At 44.2% G+C, this 25,267-nt stretch overlaps 1 long non-coding RNA gene across 2 annotated transcripts; it reads right to left on the bottom strand.

The window, feature by feature from the left end:
- Window positions 1-24,871, bottom strand: LOC139339335 (uncharacterized). 2 transcript variants are annotated; one of them, XR_011602653.1, is made up of 4 exons: window positions 24,469-24,871; window positions 18,227-18,321; window positions 9,807-10,693; window positions 1-810 (listed from the first exon to the last, which is right to left on the bottom strand). It is a non-coding gene; the product is annotated as an uncharacterized lncRNA (long non-coding RNA). The 2 variants fall into 2 exon arrangements; XR_011602652.1 differs by lacking the exon at window positions 24,469-24,871 and adding an exon at window positions 21,214-21,417.
- Window positions 24,872-25,267: the final 396 nt, after the last annotated feature.

Below are 25,267 nucleotides of genomic sequence, written 5' to 3'. Positions count from 1 at the left end.
TCGAAGTCAATCTTCCCTTTATTGACCAGATATATATATTCACACACACACACGGTCACACACAAAGTTTTACAACAACTCAACCGATTCAGATGACGCCCAGAGAGGAAAACACTTCAGGGTGTTTTTCAGCTGACTCAACCTTGACATTGAGTACAAAGTGATAGCTCTGACTTTTAAGAACACATCAAAAAAACACTTCAGTGACTTTGGAAAAATTCTTCTATTACAGACTTATACAGAACACACAACAGCACCAATTACAGCAGACAAACCTGGATGTACTGAACAATCAGCCTCACATATCATTGTACATAAGTTAACATCGTCATTAATATATATAGAAAATAAAATATTCACTTTAATTATTATATGTTTTTCTATATTAACTCATAACCCAGAAAATATATTTGCAATATGACAGTAAAAACACATCTTAAGGTACAGCTGGTGGAAAAAGAAAACTGTGTCTGGTGTGACAAGTCTCTCTTTGTCAGTGTCTTTTTCTTGGATGTGGTCCAGATGTGGTGGCTCAGTGGTGTATGTGTGTGTGTGTGTGTGTGTGTGTGTGTGTGTGTGTGTGTGTGAGAGAGAGAGAGAGAGAGAGAGAGAGAGAGAGAGAGAGAGAGAGAGAGTGAATGAATTCAGGGGCAAAGTAGAGAGAGCCCATCACAAAATGTTCGTGTCAGAGGTTTTAACAACACAGCAAAAAACCCCAACAAAAACGGCTGAATTGGTCCCGAAATCCATTTCTTTGAGTCAAAAGTTGTTCAGCCAATCAGAGATTTTTCTTGCTGCATCATCATCAGTCTGCAGAGACACAAGAAGACAGAAGAAATTAGTGACAGAATTTGTGCACAAAATGAAAAGAAACATGACAGTCGTATTTTTAACAGCCTGGATCATAAAGGCCAGAGAGAATGCCTAATGCCAACATTTGAGCTTTCACACTGAATAATCAAGAGTCATGTCACAGAACTGACGCAGCAGGTTTGGACTGAAATAGAAAAAAAGGGGGACATGAGGGGGGAGCGGAGATACAGAGGGGACTCCCTCCTCATGACTACCAATATCTGTCTGTGTTTGAGTCTACGCTCGTCCACCTCTGACCTCTAAAGTCTGGAGAATCAAGAGGACACACAGTCAGCAGTGAACCCCACAATTATGCCCGAGGGAACAGACACACACACACACACACACACACACACACACACACACACACACACACACACACACACACACACACACACACACACACCAGCCAGACACACTTCTACTGTCTGGTTTTGCACCGTCATGACTGAACAAGATAAGCATCCGACCAGCAGAGATAAGAGAGTTAATCCTAATTTGTCCAGACTTTAATCGTGATCACTGGTGAAAAGCAGGGACAGGAGGACAGACCTGCAGCCTTTGAATTAACATTTGTCCACTCTTATTATTTGTCAAATCCTTCCAACTTCAGGTGGATAGGTTTATAATGCCAGTTTCTTATTTCTGTTAATGCTCCAACAGTACAGAGTGATGGACAGTGAAAATCAAGGTGTGTGTGGGCTGCAAGGAGGAGGAGAAGGAGGTGGCTGTGATTGAGGACATCAGAGCTAGACTACAGTCCCTGGATAGATGCAGTGTTTCAGACACCGGGCAATTATGAGGGGCCTTCCCGAGCCTGTAGGGCTCTCCAGGGCTCTTCTTCTGCCCACGCTGTCCCAACAACTGGCTAATGTATGCAGAGGGGAGCCTGCAGTCCGGTCTCTGCACCAAAAACATACCTTTTAGGATGCAGACAGTAGCTTGCAAGGAGTGTAATATTGTTAAATATACACGTTTTTTATTATTTCAATCAAAGCACAAGTGAGGGGGGTAACAGTCGGAGCCTTAAGAAGATTAGCGAGTCCCTTAAAATGATGTAACAGCCACAAAAATGTGAATATGAGCCAAATAAATACAGGAGGTCGGAGGAAGTGGATGGACCATTTCCAACATGGCTTGTTTTATTCTTTTTTACTTCCCTCCTCTGTACCATCATATAATCCTAAAATAACTACAGAATTTTAAATATCTTTGTGAAAGCTGGAACTTTGTCTCCTCCGCACACACAAAAAAGATTTGTTGCCTTTGATTTTATGACTTCTAACATGGAGACACACACACACACACACACACACACGCACGCACACACACACACACACACACACACACACACACACACACACACACACACACACACACGCACACACACACACACACAGCAGCGAGGTGAAGACAAGTGTGAGCGTCAAGTCCATCAACATTAAAACTCTTCTCTTTGCTTTATTCGCAAAATGTTTTCAGCTATCTTCCCTTCATTAACGCTATTTTAAAAGATGATGGTAATGTTGTTTTGTTTACTCAGTATCCATGGTGATTTAGAAGGAAACTGTATAAGGAAAGACATCATCCTGATGAGGGTGAGAGAGTTCAAACTGTCTGGTGAGTAACTGGACAATTTTGATTTCTATTTATCCAAATTTGATTTTAATCAGAGCTGTAAACCTGAGATCCTGACTTGACTGCCGCGAGGCTCGACTTGAAACTTTTGACTTTACTTGAAACAGAACAGAACAAAAGCATCCAAGTCTCAAGTTTTGCTACCAAAAAACATTAAAACCAAGATATCAACACGCAGTCGAACAGAGGTTACATGTTCAGGTATTCAGCCCATCCGTTAAAAGGACTGAGTTCTGCTTCAACAGATTATCAGCTCTGACAGGAAGACAGTGGACATTCAGACACCTGATCGACACTTTTCTTATAAAGACTTGTCAAAAAGGACTTTAACTCGTCTGATTTTCACTATTGTAACTTTCCCAACACAGAGAACAGTCTGTCCACCAAATTCTTGCTCTCTTCCACTCGACAAGGTCAGTCTTTAGATGATATTCTCATGGTAACGAGGTAAATCTCTCTCTGCGGATCAAGAAGGCAGGACAGAGAAAGTGTGAAAGAGTAGGAAAAGTAGGAGAGGTGTAACTAGACACAGAAAAGGCCTGAATTTGTATCCATGAGGAGGGTGTGTGTGTGTTGGTGGGGGTCTACCGGACTCTCTCCCACCACTTCCCTTCTTTCTGTATTTAACTCCCCCTCCCCAACACACAGACACACACACTCTTACACTGACATTGTGTCCGTCCAACAAAGACGTCCCCACAGCCCCCTCATTATAAATACATGTCATTGGATCACAGCTCGTCTGAATCCCTGAGTCTGCTGCGCTCTAAGTGGCCGTGACTGAGCCCTGAATGGGTGGCCGAGCGACAGCTATACCAATAGAGCCAACCGTGTGTGTGTGTGTGTGTGTGTGTGTGTGTGTGTGTGTGTGTGTGGACAGAGACGACCGCAGCCCCCAGCCTATGGGAATGAAAACTTCACAGCAGGACAAGGTCAGAGGTTAGGCTGTCTGTTACATACACACGCACACACGGCTTAGGGGATATCTGCAATGAGAAGTGATGCCGACATGAGAAAAAAGGGCGAAATCATGATAGTCTGAATTCAGCTGAAGTGTGGTAACAGGCGCCTGCTGCATGTGTGAAGGAGGTTCACTTAAATCTGGGGCAATAAGTTTCCTGCTGCCTCAACAACAAAGCTGCATGAATCTAGTCCTGGCTCACTTAGAGGGAGGGAACAAGGTGTGGGTGTGTGTGCGTATTTGTGTATATCCATGTGTGTGTGTTAAAAGAGCCCATCCTATCTCGTTTTGCAGGGGAAATGCGAAAGTGTCTCTATCCCTCTGGAACCACAAACCAGGCCACAGTATTGTACTCTCATTCCTCCTTCTCTCTCTCTCTCTCTCTCTCTCTCTCTCTCTCTCTCTCTCTCTCTCACTGTCTTTCTATGTCTCTCTCTCACGCTCTTTTTCATTATCAAGGCTTCTATTTCTGAGTCACAGCTTGCATTTCTCCCCCAGTTCAGCAAAGTTTTCCTCACTCTACTTTCACCCGAGTTTTGAACCCCTGGAGATACGACACAGACTCGACTGGAAATCAGTAATTAAAGCATAATTATTAATCAGCAGGTATGCTTAATATCCACAAAAGTTATCCTTCATGTTGTCTTGAATAACTGCTTTCGTCCTGAGTTATTCTGCACAAGTGAACAACGGTTGGTGGCCGATTTGAATAAAAGGCGACTTAAACTGTGAGTGCATGTCCCGTGTGTTTTACTCTGCCGCTCTGTGTCTTGTACGTGAGTGTATATGTACGTGTGTGTATGATGAACAGATTGTCTGATGCACCCTGAGCTCATTAATGCAGCACTCCAACAATGAGCAGAGCGCATGATGGCGGCTGCCCATGCTAATCGTCTCTGCTAGCCTGCCACCATCCAGCACCTTCACTTATATACGTGTCTCCCCCGACGACCCCACCCCCTCACTAGAAGAGGACCCCGAAGAGCTGCCTGCACACAGTGCCTGATGGGAAACAGAGGCGCTATAGCAGGGTTGTGAATAATAGTCTCAGTCATCTCTGCAGCACCTGTGTGTTTCTATTTCATATTTTAAGCCGCGTGACTGTCAGAAAGGGTTTTAATCTGATCTGTCTATCGCAGTTAAAGAACAGTTCATCCTCACCTGCTAAGTGTCTTAAAACAGTAACAGTTTTTACAGGGGAGTTTGCAAACACTCAAACTTCGGAGGATTACCTCAGAGCTCCTTGATGAAACATGCAGATTCATGTAAAATAGTACTTATGAGAGCATCTTAGTGCTGTAAGTAACAGCATGTACCAATTATATGTCCTTGTTATCAAAAAAGTGAACAGTAAATTCTTCACCGCTGCACACTGAGAGCTCAGTCGGTCTTTTGGAGTTAAATGTCAAAGAATAATCATTGCAAATACAGTTGAGCTCAGTTTAAATGAAGGTGAAACTCAACGTTAGGTGCAAAGTACTCGAAAGCATTGACCTGTAAAGCCTTTTAAATCCAAAACATAAGATACAGAGTGGTATTCATACACACTTTAAACAATGTCATAATGTGGAGAATTGTCTGAAAAGTTGTGACCTAAGACAAGAAAAAAACAGCAAAATAAGTCTAAAAAAAACGAATCTGCTGCAGAGTACAGCAGTCAGAGTCCTGTACAGCATACGGTCCTTTACTGAATGTCCAACTCTGTGAGAGATCTGAGACATAAAGAGATAAAGCGACTGAGAGAGAAAACACAATGAGGAAAAATTGTGAAATGGGGAATAATGGAAAGCATGTGAGAGAAAACAGGAGAATGAGGGACAAAGAGTGAGTGCGAGAGAGATGTGAGTCTCAGGAAAGTGTCAATGCCAGGCTTCCTTTAGGCATGAGTGAGAAACTATGAGGCCTGGTGGTGTGTGAATGGTTCGGGAACACACATGCAAACACGCACGCATACCGCAGGCGCACACACACACACACACACACACACACACACACACACACACACACACACACACACACACACACACACACACACACACACACACACACACACACACACACACACACACACACACACACACACCCTCCCCACTGAGCCAGAGCCTGTGCCAGTGAGACAGGTCTATGGGTCTATTGAAGGGACTGGGAGGGAGCTGTCCCTTTCTGTAGAGCTAATGAAGCCTGCACCCACAGGCATAAAGGAGTGGAGAGAGTTAGCACTGCGCTCCTTCACCCATTCACTCACTTCCTTCCTTTACACAGCTCCTGATGAGGTAATGCTTTCTCTCTTAAAGGGATACCATAAGTAATAAACCTTTACGCATGCACTCTTTACGATTACGGGACTACGTCTTTTCATCATGCACGGTGCTGCTCAGGAAACTGGATACGATCTCATGACAGGAGGCAAACATAGCTTTCTTCGACTCGGTAAAAAAGCTGATTAAATACGAAATTTTTAAAGTATACAGGTGCTGTTTTTTTCTGTTTTTCTTACTGTGAACAATTCCCATGAAAAGACCCAAACTAAGGGTGCGTTAGTTGGTTTCTGACTCCCCGTCTGCTCTGTGGCTTCAAGCTGGTTGGTCCATCCTGAAGATGTAAATCTCTTAAACTGAATCCAAATTTATTGTTTCATTTAAAAAAAGTCTCAGCAATTTCCTGAAACAGCTGAGAACTGCAGCTATTAGCAAACATTACTCAAACAGGGCGAAAAAAGCATATGTGGGGGACTATTTTCCTCTGTGGATTAATGCACATTTGGTGTTCTTACAGGTATTTATGCCCATCTTCATTGCAATGAAGAGACACAGCATCCAGTATAATGCTGTGGCTCATATTGCTGGTTTTAATATACATATATATATTTTTTTTACAACAATGGGAGGTCTATGACATAGAGGAAACAGACTCTGTTAGGTTTAATCGCTGGTCTTTTTGTGGGATTTGTTAGCACAAGTAAAATAAAAAATATCACCAGATTTATGGTTTAAGATGAAAGAGATCTCAAAATTTTGACGAAACCATTAATGAGGTTTTCAAGTTTGATTTGACAGCGGCGAAAGCCGTAAATCCTCTATCTGAATACACGCTCTAAACCAGTGCACTCTTGATGATTTCCTCCATCGCGGAAATGTGGAGTCCCAGTACAAAGCTGTCATCAATCTACAGAGAAACAAAGACAGGCACCACACTTGAGAGACTGAGACCAACGTGTCACTCAGAGAAGAAATGTCACAGAGAGCAGAGATGGGGGAGAAAAAGGCTTCCAGACAACACAATCACACTTTCAGCAGGGGAGATCTGACTTTCGGCTGCCTGTCTATCTGCCTGTCTGTTACTCTGCTGCGACTACAAGATGATGGAGCAGCTCTTGTCCAAGTCTACACCCAGTCTAGTCCTCTCTGAGCAACCAGACTGAGCTAACAATAGACAGCAGTGCTTATCAAACAGCCTGGCAACTTCATTAGCATCCTACTAGACCCAGACGACATGCAAAGTGGCCCTAGACACACACACACACACACTCATGAGCCAGACAACCCCTTCACTGGCCTTGACCCATGAACTCTAGGGTCCTCTTTCACCTGCTACAACAGCATTCATGCTAGCAAGGCTGTCTCGCCAGCGCCCGACTGTTCTGCATATGTTCTCCTCACATTCCCACGCTCCGAGCTCAGACCTCCAGCTCGGGAGACGATCACACTTTAAACGCAGCGGTATTCATACGGGACATTATGGAGATCTGCATTGTGTCCGCGTCTGGTTGTCTGATTTTTTTCAGGTCTCGTGACGACTGCCTCATCTTCGTGACTTTATTTCTTTTCAGGCTTTTCTTTTTGTTCACCACCCTCAAATTGATCCGCAAATATCCCTCCGTGTTTGACCGGCTCACAAAGAAAACGTAATACAATTTTGTTTTTTAATAAACTGATATATTTCCCATTTTTGTGCTTTTCAACTGAGCTGTGTTTGCAAAACTAGTCCGCTTCATCAGGAAACAATAATGTCGTTCCAACCCTTCCCACTATGCTTTGCTTTGATTCTGCTTCCCCGGCACATCAAGGGTAAACTCGTGACTCTCCTCGCCTTTTCTTCCTCTTCCTGGTTCTTTACTGACTGTCATTGGCTGAGAGCGGCTTCCCATCTCCACATTGGCCAGTGTGACGGACAGAAACGGTGATGCGACTAACACGAGGCTTCAGTATCGCAGGAGTGTTTAAGTGTTATTGTGAGAAATGGGGTAGAGCATGTTCCTGCTCCCCGACAGATAATGTGGCTGTCAGATGTGGAAGGGTGCAACACTCGGCGTGCTTTTGCCCAGGATCACGTGAGAGAGACCCTGAGAGGCGTGCAAAAAACTGTGACTGAATTTGCCTCACCGCTCAGCATATGGACGCCCTCATCGCTCTATGCAAATGGCCGAGACTCAGACACATGTTCACAAATGCAGACAAACTACCCCCTCCTCTCCAGTGCCTCATTAATTGTTCCTCCTAAAACCAGACGCCCCCCTTCTCAAATAATAACCTCTCCACAAACACCCCCCCTCCATCTTCTTCATGAGCGACCCCCCACCCCACAGTCTAGACCCCGCAACCCTCTCTCTCTCTCTTGAACCAGACGCCCCAAAAGCCACCCCCCTCACCCTCCTCCTCCTCTCTCTCCTCTCCTCAGCTCCCACGACCAGCAGACAGACCCTATGATTCGCGTGACCGCCATTTTGCTGCCCACAGTAGACCTGACTGTACAGCACAGCAGCTGCCTTGATGGGCGAATGCAAATACGAACGCGGCATTGTTACTCAGCTGCTCAGACGACTCTCATCGCATGAATTAACGCCACCGCCCCCCCTCAAAAAAAACAAGACCTGTTCAATCAAATGCGACCACAAAACGGCACGCTGGCGAAATGCACGAAACGTGAGATATTCATCCATACAACGCTTCAGTCCTCTGACTACATACATAGCTCCGATCGTTATAATGCCAACTTATGAGATCTGCCTTTTGGACATTTTTCATGTTTTTCCAAAGTCTCAAACAGAGAAGCAGCTCAGTTCTCTCTCATTTTCTACAACTGGTGTATTCTTGGGAAATAACATTGACACTTCAAAGCTACGTTCCAGTGTTCTTCAGGCAGCAATTTTTTTGCTGTAACACCTATTTATGTTCAGCCCTTCTCGAGCAAAATCAGTCACTCCGTGATTTGTTCAGTGCCATGGTAACCAGACACGAATGTGCATGAAAATGAGACTATTATGGTCTGTCTGTCTGGAGTTTGTTGGGCCTATGGATCCCTTTTTAATTAGAGCCTGTGTGCATGTCTGAGCTGCTCTGTTTGCTTAATGCTTTCGTCGGTGCATTATGTATGTCCGCGTGTACAAAACTCTGTGAGCGTACATGTGTGACAGAGCGCTATCTGATTTTAAAGGCTCGGCTTAATCTTTTGCACAGTGTCACATTTGCATGCGAGAGAATCACATGCTAACATGCCATATGGCACAGTAGAACCAGACTCTTGATCTCACATGCATCGAACACCTTTCGGGACACGAATCCTTTGCAGCCAAAGAGAAAAACAAACGGCACCAAACACACTTTAAAACATCGCTTCACTCCTGCCCGCTCGCCGCCACGCCGCATTCATGGGAGCAATTATCAGCACACGCCAACGACATGATAGTTGGAGGTTATGCAAATGCAATTAGCCCCGATTTGCATTCGACAACAGTTAACGGATGCACAGATGGCAGGCAGACAGAGATGCGCTCGCCATCTTTGGCAGAGGGAAAGACTGGCGGCCATTTTGTCTGAAGCTGTGCCCATCTGGATGGAAACAACCACACTGCATTACTGTGACGACGGCAGCAGTTTGGGAGCTGCGGGTGCACGCTGCTGCTGCTGCTCGCTGGCAAACACTTTCAAGGCCAAGCATATACAGTCCATTCATACGCACAGACAGAGCTCTCTGTTGTGGAGAACTTACAGATACAGAGTCTCAAATAGTTCAAAAAGCTCAGCTTTGTGATGATCTTATAATTGAACAGGCTTTACGAGAACATTATATTTAAGCTGTCACCCCCCAAACATTTCTTAAAGAAACATCTTTTTCAGCTGTAACCAACATCCTAAAATGACTCCCTCTGAACCACACAGGGTGCCAAGTGATGGTCTCTCTCTCTCTCTCTCTCTCTCTCTCTCTCACACACACACACACACACACACACACACACACACACACACACACACACACACACACACACACACACTTTTAGGCATTGAATGAGGTAAATGAGAGCACACTGAGAGCTGTTCATAAAGAGGAAAATGTGGAGTGCTAAAGAGATACTTGCCATTTTACCATCTTCACTGGAATCTCTCTGTGTGCTCTGTGATCTTCTGCCCTCTTTGCTGTTCAGTCATTTTTTTTAAACAGTCTGGAATTGAATAACAGACATCATGGAGAAAAAAAAAAAAGACGATCATACTTCATGTGCCAGTGTTTCTGGTTTTTAACAGACTCATGTCTACAGCTCACCATAGTAACAGCAAGCCAAGAGTGGAAGAGAAAATAAAGATCGTACTGTCTCTTTGTCAAATGTAAAAACTGGTTGGGGAATAAACAACGGGCGAGTTGAGGATGGAGAGTGAGTCAAAAGCAGAACTCCCAAACTGGTTTTTAAACAGCCAGAGGCAGAAGGTGGGGGATATGTCAATCTTATGAAGGAAGGAAAAATCAAGAGAAAGGAATATCCCTCTTGGCGGTCTCTCAACATTCTGTGTTTTGGGTATTATTTGGGGAGAGATGCCCTTCAGCAGAACCACACACAGCCAGCGGAGATCGGGACTGAGGTCCAGTCTGAGGAGCCGGGGATGCAGCTGAGAGGGCCACGCAGGGCCTGTCCTTTGGAGGTCTGCGGGCCCCTAGGCCACAGACTAACACAGGAAACCCCAGTCAGAGCTGTGCAGGCTCTGTGTTTCATATTGATTTCTCCTGCATGCCGGTAGCTCCAGAGGTGCTTCTAGCCTTCAGGGACCTTCTCCATCCTTCCCAGCCCACTCACTAGCTCCCTGCCTGGGCTTCACTGGCTCTGCTGGACCCCTGGATGGAGGTACGGGCCACAGGAGGAGAGGAGGAAGACGAGAGCCCATGGCAATGATGATGAGCTGCGCCAGGTCTCTGAGTTCAGTCATCTACCAGCCTTTATCCAGCCTTCCAACCACCCACCCTTGTTTCCATCTGAAAAAGGGAAAATAGAGTGTTTTTCAAAATCTCACCTTTGGCATTTAGCATCCCTCTGCTCAATGCAAATGCAAATGTAAACACTAACACTTTGATTAAAAATATGTGGGAAGAAAACGCCAACTTGCTCTTTTGTAACCTGCCCCAAGGCACTCGCTGCTATACAGAAACAAATAAAAATGCTCAGCATACTGTATGAAACACAGACACATCCATCTCGGCTCATATTTTTACATGCTTTTCCAGAAATATAAATCATTCACATTAAAATAATCGCACTTAACCTTCGCTGTTCTGAAATATTATTGATATTCATTATGTTTAGTCATTTTTGACCATGTCTTACAACTGGCATAAATAAAACAAGCATCATAACGGTTTTGATGCTAAATGAATTATTTGCATGGATTCCTTCACTGCAAATATTCTAAAAGCATGCTGAATCCTGTTATCATGCTAATACAATATGGTCCTTTATGTGTCGCTTTGTTCTTTTCTATAAGAAAAAATGAATTGCAGGGGCCTCCTTCACTAACTGTGCACCCACTGGCCCCCATTTCTGTCAAAACCAGCAGCAAAGACATATTCAGCTCAGCGTGGCTTGCTGGAAAATTAATAAGACACAGAAAGCAGCGGGTTAAAGCGGTCAGTTGTGGTGATGGTTTGTTTGCGAATTTTACTTCGCTGTTCTGTGCATGTTTTCATCAGATAATGGGGAGCACCCAGAGTAGCCCCTGGCTTGGCCTGTGCAGGGGAGTGACGTGGGGTGAGATTGGGTGAGCTGGAGGAAGATTCAGACACAATGCCCCCATTGAGCGGGTTCAGACATGGGTGTTAACTCCCCATTCCTTCACACACAATAGGGCCCCCCACTAGAGCCGGCGTAGGGGACAATGTTGGTTCAGGGCAGCCCTCCACCCGGGGAGAAAGAAAAGAGCTGCATTATCAAGATGGGAGGAGAGGGAAGGATAGATGGGGGGCAGGAGGAGAGACGGACGGGAGATAGCGGGATATGTTTGTGTATGAGGAGGGAGGGAGGGGAGGAAAAGGAGCCCTGTGACCCTTGGCTTTGGACTTGAGGAACAAAACAGAGAGACATCCACAAACACATCAGCAGCAGCCATCCTACGGCCTCAAATATGTACAACACTTTCAGGACACGTCTCATCAATCAGCCTGATCTTACGATCCGTCTGCTTTCTCTTGGCATGTTGTCCATTTTTACTGGCTAAGTCAACATTTGGCAAATGAACAACAGTTGAAAATTAGCCATTTTGCTTATAGTGGCACATTCACAATGATGTATTCAATAATTAAATAAAATAAAAATAAAATACAGATTAGACAAGGTATCTCTGGCCAGATGAAACAGCATTAAGGCACTGATTGCTGCAAAGAACATGTTGGAACCACTCACACAATAGAAAAATATTTATAAAACACGTATTTTTGTAGAATTTTATTTATTACAGTTCTGCCGTTTTCTATGAGGCCCAATAACGACTTCTCAAAGCTTTTCAGTAAAAGGTTGAAACAAAGGACTGCAGAGTTTCAGTGAAGCATGTGTCAACCACAGTATACACTCGGGCTCTGCAGCCATTTCAAGAAATAGACAGAGCCACACAAACAAACTGGGTAAATAAAGTCAAAGGGTTTCAAACAATCTTCATTTGAAACTTGGAAAATCAGAGCTTGTCTACACTATCCATGTCCTGCAGCGACATCAGTGATCTGCTGTTACATATTAACTGAGACGCTGCACGCCTGTATTATAAGATAACACTCATTACTGACTGTCAATTAAAATGTCTCTTGCAAATACCATATAACTCAATCAGTGACCTTTTTATTTTGCACGTCATACCCCACTCCCTCTCCTCCCTTTCCTCTCCTTTCGTCACTTACACTGGCACTAACCTAAAACGACAAAACGTAAATAAAAACAATTTATAAAATGTAAAAAAGATTGTTACTTGTTGTGCTGACTGCAATAGACATGTAGGGATGAGGGGGTTCACATATTAGCAACAGCTTGTAAAAGCAGCAGCGTTTCTCACTACCGTTGCTGTGTACAAATTTTCCTCTTAAACATGAAGCACAATTTGAAATGAAATACCAAAAAGCATGTCTACTTTTGTACGTTTCAAAGGTTTCACTGAAATACAGAGCCCGTTGTGACTTTGATATGCACTATGTGCATGAGATGACAGATTGGGGAGTTTATCTGCAGACTTTAATGGCATCATGTTTGCAGCAGAGAGCAGGAATCACATCCTCCAATGACTTCAGCATTTTTTAAACATCTTTTGCGTTCCTCCAAAGACCACATAACAAGCATTTGCTTGTTCACGGCTGCTTGTTATATGCTTGGCGGTTGTAAAGGAACACTGTTTTGGGAGTCAGGTTGTGAGTGAAGCTGACAGCGTTAACAAGCCGTTGGTAATGTAAGTGTATAAGCTTTTATTCTACCTTCCTTTTCCAGACTGGTAAAATCTCCTTTGGCTAAACAAAGGGGAGTTCTGCTGAAAATGTATAAAGGAAGCTATCAGTTTGGCTGTGTTTGAGGCCATGAGGCGGTATAGATGAGGGGGGGTTAGGGGTAGCTGGAAAATGTTTATGGAGATCCTGTGTCTCTCTGGGAGTCTAATAGAATCCTGTGGCTGGAGTGAGAGCTCATTGTGCCGGTGTAAAGGATTACACTGGTAAACTGGTAAAACAGGGGAAAGAGCCCAAACACTCTGTACCTCCTATGGAGAGGCAACGAACCATCGAACAATGAGAGGGGAGAGTATACTGCAAGCTGACTCGTTTCATCAACGGAAAAGAGACCAGGAGACAGAAAGAAAGTAGCGGAGGAGCAGCAAGAGGAGGGAGATGGAGGAAATAGATTAGGGACTTCATATACATGCACATGCACAGGCAAAAAAAGAAAAGTCGCCTGGAAATGGAGTGAAGGGAGCAGATGGGGGATGCATGGGCGACAGTTTCAGTAGTAGAGGGTAATATGGGCAAATGATGTCTGTCTTGCTTGTCTGTCTGCATCCTGAGTGACAGTTTACAATCTCTGAGGCAGCAGGCAGGCCCAGCAGGTTGGCTCTTCGGCTCATACAATCCCTCATTTCCCAACCTATTTCTTTTTCTCTCTTTCCAACCACCCTCCACCTCTGGCTCTCATCTGCTTGAAGCCATCTCTAATCTCCTTCCTTCTTCCGCCACCACCACCTCTCCTCTGTATTTTGTCTACATTTTAAAACATGCCTCTCAGTGTCCAGTTGATTATTTTAACCATCATCTTGATTGTCCTTAGGAACAAATGGGACATTTTTTAGACTTTAAACAGAACATAAAACTCTGTAACATGCATTAAGTTGGGGCCTCTTTTCTTTAGTGTGCTGGCTTCTTCTCTTTTTTAATGAAGAACTCAATCTGTCTCTCTCCACCTCATCAGAAAACTGTGAGCTGAGTTTTCAAAAGGTGTCTACGATGACCTTCTTACATGCAAAACCCGAATAATTTTGAGCTAATATTTCCCAGAAAACAGTATTTTCTACCTCCTGCTTCCCTACTTCAGCATCTGTTGAGAACTAATCCATCGAGGGTTTACTGGAGTCACTGCAAATTTCTGAGGCGAGGAAAATCCCCCCCAACATCTGATGAGCACGATGACCCCCGTTTATTTCCCCACATGGACAACACGCAAGTAAAGTATTATTCTCCTCTCATCTGCTGTTCAAATGGAAACCACACTGAGCATAATGCATCATCTGCATTCTGCAACCTGCCACGCTGAAAGACTCCTCTCTCCTCCTCATCTCTGTTCCTTCAAAGGCTGCCGAGGGTGCATTCAAACAGCAGGATACACACTCAGCTAACAAACCTCATTAAGGGCCCATACACACTTTCTCAATGCTAACACTAGCCTGTCACACATCCCCTCTTAATACACACACTGGTGGCCACACTGGCCACGACAAAGCATCTTTACAGAGCTAATTAGAAGGGTCCCCTCTCTATTTGAAACTCATCTGAATAGGAGGGAAGATGATAACGAGGAGGGGAGAAAGAGATAGAGAAGGAGGGACGGGCAGGAGAAAGGAGGGAGAAGGAGTCGCTGCAAGAGGAGAGAGAGGATGCTTGCGAATATACTCAAAGAGATAGCAGGCGTGTCTTTCATAGTGTGGAATTAAAGCAACGAGCTCGAGCAGGCAGGGGGAACCGAATTAGTGTGACACTGCTCGGCGTAGGTCTGATGCAAGCTATGGCGGGGAGCGGGGAGGGAACCGAGTGCTGCACCGATTTGATTGGTGTGGCAGTATCTAGAGAGAGACAGAGGGAAGGAATGGGTGTGACACCAGCGTGATGGGGAAGCCAGTAAAAGAGCAGCTGCTGACATGGACAGCGTTTCAGAAAGCCGCATGCTCTTAAACACAAGTGAGCGATTAACACAAAAGGTGGAACAATGAATACAGTTGAATACCAGGCTCGCAGCAAATAAACTAAATAAATGTGTGACGCCTTAGTCTTTCTATGCCATTCCTTTTCACGCTAGATATTGTAGCAAAGCACTCTGGTTTTCTGATAAAGGAGATCAGTGTTCTCTGTCTTAAACATTGCCTTTTACTCCTCAGCTGCTTGCACTCTGTGTTTAGAGAAGGACAGAAGGTCACACTGAGAGCTCAGCTTCAAAACATTCCTCCATAGTTGCCATATCTTCTTCGGACCCTCCTCCATTTCATGTTTAAATTTTTCTTTTGTGGGTCCCTGAAGCAAGCTGTGTGTGTATGTGCATGTGTGTTGGTGTGTGTGTGTGTAGGTGCACAGACAATGCCAAGTTGACAGTTAGGGTCTCGGATCAAGCACAAGGCCAAGTTTGTCTCCACAGACTGTCTGAATGGTCACATCAACAACTGCAAAATAAAATATTGTGCTAATTCTGCAAAAGTCATCAAAAATTTTTGCAACACAGCATAAAAGATAAACAATTAGCATATTTCAAAAAATAACAAATTGCACTCTTTTTTTGAAAACAACAATTTTAAATTAATAATAACAACAGAACAAACAATGTCAAATATTTCAAAATGAAAAAAGAAAAAAAAAAAAATCATAATCCAGGCTCCTTCAAATCTTCAACTGAATTTTAAGTTCAAGTTGAAGTTATGACCTAATTGTTGTCCTGTCAAGCCCAGTAGCCCCTGATGAGAGTGCAAAGCATTCTGGGAGAATAGCAGGTGTCCCCATGTCACAGAGCTTCCCAGACAGCTTGTTAATTTGCACAACTTTTACACACATCTCTCCCTCTGTCTGTGTGTGCATGCATGTGTATGTACGTGTGTATATATTAGCGATGGGACTTGACCCTAGCGAGCTGCGGCAGTGTTTCGCGTCTTGCTGGGCGTGGGAAAAAGACGGGACCCCTTTTCACAGCTGCCTCGGCCGAGGCCTGGGCTGCCGGGGGCCCCTGTACCCCCTCTACACACACCCCCCCGGTCCCCCTTGTCCGACTCCCCCCCTCCTCCTTCCATCCCATTCAGGCTCCGGCCTACTTGCTTTCAAAAGCAGGACCCCCTTCCCAGCCCGTCATAAATACATCTCATTATTCAAGCCCTAGTTTGCATAGGGATTCCAAAGAGATCTCCACTCTGTTCGTGAGGCCTGAAGCCCCTCAGCCTTTTGGACCGCACAAGTGCAAATTTCGACTTAGTAATCTCCCTGTGTTAATATTTGTTTTAAAACGATGTGTGCGCACTTGCAAAACTATTTCACCAATATTGCAACAGTGTGGAAATTTTCTATTTTGATGCATCTCCCTCTTAAAATTCCTCTTTTTTTTTTCAAGAAATGTGGCAGAAAATCCGAAGAAACTGAAACCAGTGAAAAGAGAGTTTAGCATGACTATTAGCAAGTGCTTATAGTCTGTATTCCATCTGCCACCGGCTATTGTACAGTGCCCCACACACACACACCCACACTCTTCAACCCCTCTAACAACACCCCCCACCCCCCCACCCCCATTCGCTGCAATGCATTACTGCAGAGATTTATCTCCTATCAGCCTGTATAATACTGAGGTTATAATTTACATCCACTTTAGAAAACAGCAGCACAGGCCGGTCCTTGCATATGCTAATATAAAGCTTGGGAAAATCTGGGTGACTCAAAGAACTCCACACTAAATTTGAATAACTGAGCTTTATATTGAGCTTCAAGGTTGTGGAACCATGAAGATTTGACCTTGCTAACAATGTGTACTTATTGTTTAATTCCCAATGCCGAAATATCTAAAGGAGGAACTGGAGGGGACACACTGGTAACCTTAAAGCTAGGAATGTTTCTGTTTCGATCTTGCTGGAATGAATGAAATAACATCTTCTGGGCTTTCATTGGTTTTTATATCTTAGGAGGCTTAAAATTTGGAATTTTAATCATAATGTAAAGGTGAACCCAAAAACATCTCATCACACAGATCACGTTGTGACAGGTTTCCTTTGCAATTTATGGTATTTTCAAGCATTTTGACTTAATGTTGCCTTCGCTATATTGTGCATGTTCTGTACCTTTATGCAAATCGATACTTGGTTCACAACAATCAGGAGACTTCGGGCAAGGGGAGCGTGGCTTGTCAAGGTATTAGGGCCGAAAAAGACAGAGCCACCCAAACACTCTTTCCACATGAGCAGGTCCAAACCTTGCCTGCGCTCTCCTAACGGGATAAAGAACCGCAGCAAAGATTACACGGCCACCTCCCCTGCACCTACCACACACTCTACCTGACAAATAGGATCATAGTGTTTAAAGGGATAAAACGCTGAATGTATGAGAATGAAAGAGAGGTGTGTGTGTGTGTGTGTGCATGTGTGTGTGTGGAGGATGGGGGGTGACGTACAATGTAAGAAATGCTAATACTTCAAAGGAATGATGGAATTCAACATGGAGGTCTTACTCCAGTTGCTCAAATCACACCGTTTACACTCTCTTGCTGTAGGCTACAGTCTATTGCAGCTCCACACTGTATGTATATATTCTGATATATACATGAATGATATAAAACTGACATTTAAACTGTGCGCAAATAAAACCAGCAGTAAACAGCCCATTTAATGGTCTTTTCGTTTGAATACGACGGGAGGATTTACAGTGCTGCACACTTTAAAAATCATTCTTGATGCAAAAATACAAAATCCTCAGTATCAAAATTCTGGCTCAGTCTGTCATTTTCACGCCCACATACCCACACACACACACAAACACACACACACACAGACAAACATCCATCCTCACAACCCTATAAAATATGGACAACAATCAACCACCAGCAATGCTGCTCAAGACTCTGCTGAAACATAACTATCTGCAAGCCTCCAGCATCTCTTAAGTCTGACCTGAACCTGCCTGGACTTATTGTTATACCCAATAAATGCAAGGCAGAGGAAGCAAACTGCTTATGCGTTTGGAACCATCATGGATTGTTGCTCATATGACAGAGGAAACACTTCTCCCCATGCATGTGCGTTTACTTAAAATATTCACCTGCAGGCTGACTGTTGCTCCTCGTCCTGTCTGGTGGCAGTTTGTCTTCACTGTGAGTTGATGCGAACTCGAGGGCTCGTGTTTTCTGCATGTTCCTTTTTAAAGACAGAAGAAAAGAGAATCAGTGAGTGTGAAATCACTGCTGGAGCCCTCATTCCTAATAAAACGGCATGTTTCAGGAGTAGCTAAGTGACTTGCAAGGAAGTGGAGAAAAATAAAAGGGGGGAATAAAAGCAGCTTTGTTGACCTTGTGGCTAACAGCACTCCACCAAACTTCTTCTTCTCATTATTTTGCTTCTGTCTGAGGTTAAATATATTTTCTGGTGCATGCACAATAAGTTGAGCTTGATAAAAGTGTTTGTGAAAAGGCGAAATTGTGAAATGTACCCGAGGAGGGACACTACACCACGAAATAATGGTATGGAGCATCTTGGCAGCATCCCAGTTGCTAAGCTACTGAAATACAATAATTAAAGACAAAAAATGTTGTATATAAAATAAAAGAAGAGTATAAATTCTAGAAGTCATCACTATGACAGATAGAGATCACATAACCATGTAATAATTTAATCCCTGATTTTTTTTATATCACTCTAAGATGGAGGACATGGAGGTCAAATCGTATACACTGTCTTAAACTCTGCACCAGCTCTCCCATGCAAACGTCAACAACACACACACAGCCATACACCATCCAAGCTCTCTTGTTTAACGGCGCACATCAAATATTGTCAGTCATGGTCTAAATAGAGCATGCTGGGACTTCAGGGATATTCAGTCATCTCCAAGGCTTGCTGATTCTGCTCTAAGAATAGATCAAACTCTGAGCCGATGTCCCATTTTGTTCTTATCTAGCAGGCAAACACAAAAATAATCCACCCAGCGCAACACAAATTTGAACATATCTGCCATGTCTAACTCGGATTGAGCTCCAGTGATGAAAGCCTGTTTGAAATAGACTGAAGATGGTCGTGCACAGTCTCTTTTGCTCTAAGTGACTGATGCAATATGATTTTGATGCGTTGTGCCCTGCAGGTTCTGGTTGGTTAGCAAAGAGTCAAACAACCCGCACTGGTTGACACTGAAATGATGGAAAAACACTGATATCAGGCATGTTAGCACGCAGTAGTCCAGCCCTACACTCTTATGTGCTCCAGTGAGGCTTCATCTTGCACCAAGTGATGTACATGTGCATCCAATTATACATCACACTCCTAATGTCAAGTTAATTACAGCCAGGGGACATCACTTAGCCTACACCACTCATAAAGGAAATACACTGAGTATCAGAGGAGTCAGGGAGTCTGCACTTGCTCTGGATGCAGCTCATACAAATTCATTCAGAGTAATTATCGTATTAAATGAAGGCTATTCCAACTTCTCGGCCTACAGAAATCACCATAACCAACATGTGAGATCTCAGAGAGAGATGTGACGCTGCTGCTGCTGCTGCCAGCTCCATCACGTGAGTCCCCGATTGACCAATCGCGTGGATCAGTTAACTATTTCTGTCTAACCCCTCAAGATATTAATGTTATAACACCCACACAGTTATGACAACTACACAGCAGCACGCACGGTGTTTTTCAGTGCATTTTTCCACGTGCAACACTCCCGTACGTCCTAAAGTTAAGCGAGCAGCCGATTTATTGGTCCTCAACAGGGCCCAGCATCACCGCGATGCCCACAACACGAGCCCTGAAAGCAGCAACATTCATGCCCTCACAGACACGCAGGTGGCTCCTCTGAACGTGCCAGCACCTATCCACAAGAGGTGGAACGCTAAAATCACGCCGGTGTTGCTTCCCTCCACCCCTCCCCAAGCACCACCACTCCTCCTCATCGGCAGCCGCGGCGTGCAGCCTCCCTCAGCATCCGTCCCTCCTGCTTCCTCCTGCTGCTGCCCGCCCCGGCATCATCTCCTCCTTCTCCTCCTCCTCCATGCGGAGCAGAGAGGATCCCCCGGCTCCGAAGTGCTCGGCGTCAGTTCGTACTTTCGGTTCTCTAGCTTTATGAAATTAAAACTCATACAGCTAGATAACCAAAGACACAAACTAACCCGTCGTCTCTTAAAGGGGCCGCCTCTCCGGGTCCAAACAGAAAGAGAAAAGAGGAGAGAGAGAGAGAGAGAGAGAGAGAGAGAGAGAGAGAGAGAGAGAGAGAGAGAGAGAGAGAGAGAGCCTGCCTGTAGTCACATTGCACTGAGAGCCCCTCACACACACACACACACACACACACACACACACACACACACACACACACACACACACACACGGGGGGGGGGGGGGGGGGGCAGCAACAAAGCTGCTCGGCATAATAAAAGCTTTGGTGTAAACATTCATGTATATATTTCTAATTACATAGAGGTGAAATGAAGTTACAACACACTGGTTGGTTTAGATCCTATTTGACAAACACGCACACACACGCACGCACTCACTCACGCACACACACGTTGATTGACACACTAGGCCCACCATCACACTGAATTTTGCTTTACATCACCATAACCAAGCACAGTGTTACTCAGAGCAAAAAGCGTGCTGCACGAGTGCGGTCATCAGTAGTTCGGTGCTTTAGCAGCATTTTGTTTTGAAAAGCATCAGAAGTGCATGTAGCTACACAGGCCGGGACACACTACCCCCGTCCTTCCGCAACACATCCCAATTTATTAGTGAATAAAGGTCATTTTTAGGAGTCAGGCTTGCCTTTATGTCAACATTGTGGATTCACACCTGCTGTATTTGAGCCATTATTCTACCGCATCAGGCCTGAAGCAAAGTTCCCAGAGGAACAGCCTTCGATTCTGTAGCTTCAATCATGTCACCCAGAGTTTAAATGTATGACAATCACAAACCCACAGCGCCTGCAACAATGAATGTGATCACCGGACAGCAGGAGGCTGTTAAAATCACAACAGGCCTCTTGATTAGAAATTAAGACTATTCTCACACCAACTAGTCACATAAAGCCAGCATCCCACTTACTTGCACATCAGGCTAACTCCACCACAGTCAATATCCTCCAACGTTTCAGTTCAGCCCTTCTTTTTTTTTTAAAAACCAGAGTCTGGTCTGATCGCATACGACGAGAGACAACAGTGTGCAATAGATGGAGAGTATTACGGCTACAAAGTGTCCTCTCTATAGACTCGCATGTGGCCTCTCCCTCACACACGCGAGCTGCGACTGACAAGTGCAGAGAGTCCACACGGTGAGCAGAGAGGGGATAAACTCCGCCTCAGAGAGAGAGAGAGAGGAGGAGGAGGAGGAGGAGGAGGAGGAGGCGGGTGAGAGAGAGAGAGAGAGAGAGAGAGAGAGAGAGAGAGAGAGAGAGAGAGAGAGAGAGAGAGAGAGAGGCGGGAATCTGAAATCATTAAAGCCGATTTGAAAATGAACGCAGGTGTGTGTCAATCAGTTTATTCCCCCAATTATCCTCATTAGTCAGGCCGTAAGATGCAGAGGAGTGCGTAAAATGTTCCAAAAGGCAAATGGTACATGATGTTTTGACAGCAATAGATGTATTGCCATCACGCTATATTTATGAGAAATTTATTAGTTTAGTTTTAATCTTTTAATGTATTTTTACAGTCAGGGGAATCACATCAATAGCATCTATTGCCACACATCCACTGAATCTTTCTCTTTTTAATAAATACGATTTATAATCCTCTGTAATGGGAGCGCACACTTAAATATATCGTAAAATCCTTCCTTCCTAGCAATTTTCTGCACAAAAATCTTCTTTTGATTAGAGCTGAAATGTTAAGAGATAAAAAAATCATTAGCCACACAGTTAATTTTCATTTAGGATAGTCTGTGTCAGATAGTTGAAACAAGTCAAAACAAGACGAAAACTAAAATAAAATTAAAAAAAACAAACAAACAACAACAACAACCCACAGCTCTTTAAAAACCCTTAAAAACATTAAAGTTAGCTGTGAGATATTTTCCTCCACTCATCCGTCAGCTCTCCTCTGCTGTGCACATGTTAAAAACATGTGATTACATGCTTTTAATGGGAACAGTAGCGGAATAAGGCCAGTCCTCTGGCCTCTATTCTCCTCCCTTGTTCACGTAACCTCATTACAGCCGTTCTGGATTATTTTCCCACGATTGTTACATTATTATACAAATTACACCTACAATAGCCTTGTTCGAGCATTTAAACAAAACCTACAAGCGTATCTTCTGATCAGTGCTGCAGAGGCTGCATAAAGGAAGTTATTGTAATATCAAAACTCGCTGTTCATACAGCGAGCAGAGGAATTCAGGCTCTCTGTCCTTGGTGCAGAAAGGCCCCATGTCTGGCCAAACCCTGATAGCATATTCAGGCAATATGCAGCCTTATCGATTGTGATATTATGATATGAGTGATATCTGGGCTGAGGAGATGAGATAGTGAGCGCGATAACAATCACAGCCTTTGATAAAAGAAGCCAGTGGAGCAACTTGCAATCTCAAAGTTTGAAAGGATATTTAAAAAGGTGCTGGAATCAGTGTGTGTGTGTGTGTGTGTGTGTGTGTGTGTGTGTGTGTGTGTGTGTGTGTGTGTGTGTGTGTGTGTGTGTGTGTGTGTGTGTGTGTGTGCAGGTAAACCAATAAAAGAGCAGGGAGCCACAGTCTGGGTTTCCAAACGAAGCTTGCATCAGATAGCAGTTACATATCTGATTATTGCGCATGGGCAATCTGTTAGTATCACGGAGGTGCAGCTCTCCTGTCAGCCTGCAGCACAGGTCCGCCTCTACTGTATGAATCCTATTCAACTGTGCATCATTTATAAGCAGATGTAATCAGCTGTGGCCTCTGCTGCTATCATCCTGTAATTGAACTTGGACCACATTGTGCTGTGACTCGGTTGAAGAAGAGCGGGAAGGCCGACACAGTTTAAAAAAATAAAAATAAAAAAATATCACTGTTGCTTCGTTAGCATGAGAGCGGCATTCATTTTGATTGGATGCACAATCCTCATTGCTCCTGAGCATGCGCGACCAAGGCGTTACAGCGCACGTGCAGCCCTACATTGTAGTGTTGTGGTTAGTGCACCTCATAATAATCGCAGTCCTAAATAAAAAGATAGATGTTCCTGCAAAGTGTCCATCACCAGTGCTGCTAAAATGATATTAAATTATAAAATATGGGACACTCGACTTAATATTTTGTCTGCTGCAGTTGATGCATTAATTGTTTTTGCCAATCAAACTAAATCTCCAGAGCAATAACAAATGCATAACAAACAATTTAATAAAGTTAAATGCCTGTTGGACCCGAGTTGTCAAACTACTGTATGTTCAAAAGTATTACACAAGAAAATGATTAACTCCTGGAGATAAACAGCATTCAGTCAACTGAACTGAAGGTTTGAAAAATCTGTTGAACGTGTGTGTGTGTGTGTGTGTGTGTGTGTGTGTCCTCAGATGGATTTTCCCACAAACAAGTGACAGAGAAAATTTAACCCCCCCACCTCGCACCCATTCTCACCGGCCCCCCCCCCCCCCCCCCCCCCCCCCCCAAAAAAAAGAAGTCAACATCAAGTTCAACAACGTGCCAGAGAGAAATTTACATGACAATCAGGTCTGGGGTCCTCGAAGTCCCCCCACTCTGCACAACAGAGTCTGGCGTCAGCCCCGCTACACTTTCCCAGGCTCACAACAATATCTCCCTGCTGAACTCTGCACTGCAGCGCTGCCTGGGGCCTCCTCCTCCTCCACCACCTCCTCCTTCTCCACTACTACATGAATACTTCTCACAGGAGCACATGGCAGCGACGAGCCTCATTAAATATTCCCGAGTTTGCATAAACTTTAATGGAGCCTAACTGGCTTTCTTCCTGCATGATGAGGAAATTTAGTCTAATCTCTGGTGAGATTTTCTCTGATATTTGAAGCGAGCCTGTGGCGCTCAAGCGGCCTCATTGTACTTTATAGTATTTTTTTTTTTAACATGATGATTTTTCTATAATATTCAAGTTAAATTTGCTTGTAGTTCTGATCTGATATTAGCATTAATGTCAGTAACACAAGTAATAGCTAGAATAAATTAAAGTTCAATTTGAGGAGGATTATTCGTCTTTGGGATTTGTTATAATTGTTATGTTTTCTAGTGTGGTAACACAAACTAAAATATGTCCTCTTATTCAATTAGACTCATCTTCTCAAGTAGGACACTGTTGGATAAAAACATATACAAATAAAGCTCAAATCAACGTGCACCATGTTGCACTTACATTCAAAATATACTTACAATTTACTCGAGTTCAATCCAAAAATTACGTCCACACATGTTGTCTGGTTTTGAAAAACACATAATTTAGAGAAGCATAATTTGTCCCAAAATGCGTCCTTTATGCTCTCCATCCGAGTGAACTGGGCTCGACGAGAGAGAGAGAGAGAGAGAGAGAGAGAGAGAGAGAGAGAGAGAGAGAGAGAGAGAGATCTACCTCCTATCCTGCGTGGCCAAAGTGCACCGAAACGCCCGCTGTTAGGAGCTATTTTCCGTCAGATCTTTAATGTATTTCACCTGCTGCATTAACGCACAGCCGCCTGCCACGTTACGAAGAAAAACCCTCCCTTACCGGATAAAAAGCGGGTCAGACAGGAGTGTGAGAGCAGCGGCTGCAGGCAGCGAGAGGGGCGAGGGGAGGGATGATGATGATGATGATGATGATGGTGATGAGGAGGAGGAGGAGGAGGAGGAGGAGGAGGGAATAGAGCCGGCTCAGGGCCTATCAAATGTGTCAAACAGGCCCGATGATATTTGTGGGGAATAAACGGTATTAGAAAGCAGCGTGAAAGCAGGTTGCTGCTGGTTTTCTTTTGGTATCAGATCGATAAAATCCTGCGGCCGCACTGATCAGACCTCCAAAATCCGTTGATGTTAAATAAGACGTGTTGCTCCTGTGTAACCTCGAGGTCATAGACAGGCTCCAGTTTAAAACCTGGTCGTATTTTCTTGAGAAAAACTCATGTGTGTTACCTCTCTCACATCATCTAGTTCTCACAGAGCTCAAATTATTAGTGAGTTATGGCCTCACTAACACCAT

The sequence above is a fragment of the Chaetodon trifascialis genome, chromosome 11, assembly GCF_039877785.1.
Source record: "Chaetodon trifascialis isolate fChaTrf1 chromosome 11, fChaTrf1.hap1, whole genome shotgun sequence".
In the NCBI taxonomy this organism is placed as follows: Eukaryota; Metazoa; Chordata; class Actinopteri; order Chaetodontiformes; family Chaetodontidae; genus Chaetodon; species Chaetodon trifascialis.
Note: the sequence above shows the minus strand (reverse complement) of the source record. Positions and strands in the feature narration are given on the sequence as shown.